The sequence below is a fragment of the Schistocerca serialis genome, unplaced genomic scaffold (assembly GCF_023864345.2).
Source record: "Schistocerca serialis cubense isolate TAMUIC-IGC-003099 unplaced genomic scaffold, iqSchSeri2.2 HiC_scaffold_271, whole genome shotgun sequence".
In the NCBI taxonomy this organism is placed as follows: domain Eukaryota; kingdom Metazoa; phylum Arthropoda; class Insecta; order Orthoptera; family Acrididae; genus Schistocerca; species Schistocerca serialis.
This window is the reverse complement of record NW_026047840.1, coordinates 60,001-63,051: the sequence shown is the minus strand read 5'-3', so window position 1 is coordinate 63,051 and position 3,051 is coordinate 60,001. Positions and strand designations below refer to the sequence as shown.

At 57.3% G+C, this 3,051-nt stretch overlaps 1 non-coding gene across 1 annotated transcript in view; it reads left to right on the top strand.

The window, feature by feature from the left end:
* The first annotated feature begins 1,310 nt into the window (after positions 1–1,310).
* Positions 1,311–3,051, top strand: part of LOC126444525 (small subunit ribosomal RNA) — a 1,909-nt gene continuing 168 nt past the window's right edge. The window contains exon 1 of the ribosomal RNA XR_007582589.1: positions 1,311–3,051. This exon is cut by the window's right edge and continues 168 nt beyond it. This is a non-coding gene — a ribosomal RNA (small subunit ribosomal RNA).

Sequence of the window (3,051 nt, the reverse complement as noted above, 5' to 3'; positions counted from 1 at the left end):
CAGACGTGTGGGAGGAACGGACGCCCTGGATGGCGATCAGCATGAGCAGTCTGTTGATGTAGTGGAGCGTGTATTCGGACGTAGTCGTCTCTTCTCACACACCGTGATAGCATGTTGCACCGCGTTCCACATCTGCGACATCCTGCAGAGGCCGGCTGACAGTCGTTCGCGCAATGGACACCGCATACGTACGGGGGCTACCTTCCACGTGTTCTCGAGGCGTGCACATGTTGTTGCGTCTATGTGGGCAGACGTAGTGTGTTGTGACACCTGACACAGGCATGCAATACTCGTTGCAAATGGCGATGGACGTCTACGTTTGCTGGTGACGTTACGCAAATGAACAACAGGTAACCCGTTGTGGTGCGGTTGTTCTCGCTAGAGGTGAATCAGTGTTGGCGACGATCGGTCGAGCTATTAACCGGTTGTTTCAGGGATACCCACCATGCCCACGAACGTGAAAGGGGACCCACCATGCCCACGAACGCGAAAGGGGATCTGGGTGTGAGGCGATACGCGGCGGTGGCTGGGTGGGACCGTCCCCGGCCGGTGAGGGGGGGCCGCCCGGCGTGCTGGCAGCGCGGTGCGTGGGCGCACGCGCTACAGCCGGCTGGTGGGGGCGGCCAGTGGCAGGCGCGCCGGCCGACGGACGCGGCAGGCGGCGCAGCTGCGCGCCGGCGCCCCCTGCTCGCGGCGCCTTGCGGCCAAAGTAGGTCCTCGCGGGCCCGGTGCGAAGCGCGGTGGCCATCTGCAGTGTGCTGGTCCGATTGAGGACTGTGTGCGCTGAGGATGCGCCGCCGCCCGGCGCTCGGCGCCGCGACGCCGTCTGCTGCTCGGTCGCCCCAGCGGTTCTCGCAGGTGGTTTGTATCGCAGCTGTGCGGACGTGTTGGCGCGTGCGCTGTGCTGGGAGAGTTCGCTTCGGCACCCAAGTGGGGCTTTTGTCCTTCTGTGGCGCTGGCGTTGGAGCTGCCGGTCACCGTAGGTGGCGCGTGTTGTCTCCCGCCGGCAATGCCACGACAGCACGCTCCCGGGCCTCTGTCGGCAGCGGCAAGCTCAGTTGGGAGCACGGGTGGTCGCACCTAAAGCGTCTACTCGCCTAACTCCGGGCGATTGCGCCTCTCTCGAACCCGACCAAGTACTTAGGACGGCGCTGCGCGCCGCCGGGACCTGAGAGGGTTTCGAGGTGTGTTGTGCAGGGGAGCTCAGCCTCCTCCTGTTTGCAGAATAATTGAGCGGACGCTTGCGTGTTCGCGCGGGCCCCCGGGACACACTCCCGGGCGGCCGGCTGCTCAGCTCTAGTTGACGCAGCTCCCTGGTTGATCCTGCCAGTAGTCATATGCTTGTCTCAAAGATTAAGCCATGCATGTCTCAGTACAAGCCGCATTAAGGTGAAACCGCGAATGGCTCATTAAATCAGTTATGGTTCCTTAGATCGTACCCACGTTACTTGGATAACTGTGGTAATTCTAGAGCTAATACATGCAAACAGAGTCCCGACCAGAGATGGAAGGGACGCTTTTATTAGATCAAAACCAATCGGTCGGCTCGTCCGGTCCGTTTGCCTTGGTGACTCTGAATAACTTTGGGCTGATCGCACGGTCCTCGTACCGGCGACGCATCTTTCAAATGTCTGCCTTATCAACTGTCGATGGTAGGTTCTGCGCCTACCATGGTTGTAACGGGTAACGGGGAATCAGGGTTCGATTCCGGAGAGGGAGCCTGAGAAACGGCTACCACATCCAAGGAAGGCAGCAGGCGCGCAAATTACCCACTCCCGGCACGGGGAGGTAGTGACGAAAAATAACGATACGGGACTCATCCGAGGCCCCGTAATCGGAATGAGTACACTTTAAATCCTTTAACGAGTATCTATTGGAGGGCAAGTCTGGTGCCAGCAGCCGCGGTAATTCCAGCTCCAATAGCGTATATTAAAGTTGTTGCGGTTAAAAAGCTCGTAGTTGGATTTGTGTCCCACGCTGTTGGTTCACCGCCCGTCGGTGTTTAACTGGCATGTATCGTGGGACGTCCTGCCGGTGGGGCGAGCCGAAGGCGTGCGACCGCCTCGTGCGTGCTCGTGCGTCCCGAGGCGGACCCCGTTGAAATCCTACCAGGGTGCTCTTTATTGAGTGTCTCGGTGGGCCGGCACGTTTACTTTGAACAAATTAGAGTGCTTAAAGCAGGCAAGCCCGCCTGAATACTGTGTGCATGGAATAATGGAATAGGACCTCGGTTCTATTTTGTTGGTTTTCGGAACCCGAGGTAATGATTAATAGGGACAGGCGGGGGCATTCGTATTGCGACGTTAGAGGTGAAATTCTTGGATCGTCGCAAGACGAACAGAAGCGAAAGCATTTGCCAAGTATGTTTTCATTAATCAAGAACGAAAGTTAGAGGTTCGAAGGCGATCAGATACCGCCCTAGTTCTAACCATAAACGATGCCAGCCAGCGATCCGCCGCAGTTCCTCCGATGACTCGGCGGGCAGCCTCCGGGAAACCAAAGCTTTTGGGTTCCGGGGGAAGTATGGTTGCAAAGCTGAAACTTTTAAAGATTGACGGAAGGGCACCACCAGGAGTGGAGCCTGCGGCTTAATTTGACACAACACGGGAAACCTCACCAGGCCCGGACACCGGAAGGATTGACAGATTGATAGCTCTTTCTTGATTCGGTGGGTGGTGGTGCATGGCCGTTCTTAGTTGGTGGAGCGATTTGTCTGGTTAATTCCGATAAACGAACGAGACTCTAGCCTGCTAACTAGTCGCGTGACATCCTTCGTGCTGTCAGCGATTACTTTTCTTCTTAGAGGGACAGGCGGCTTCTAGCCGCACGAGATTGAGCAATAACAGGTCTGTGATGCCCTTAGATGTTCTGGCCGCACGCGCGCTACACTGAAGGAATCAGCGTGTCTTCCTAGGCCGAAAGGTCGGGGTAACCCGCTGAACCTCCTTCGTGCTAGGGATTGGGGCTTGCAATTGTTCCCCATGAACGAGGAATTCCCAGTAAGCGCGAGTCATAAGCTCGCGTTGATTACGTCCCTGCCCTTTGTACACA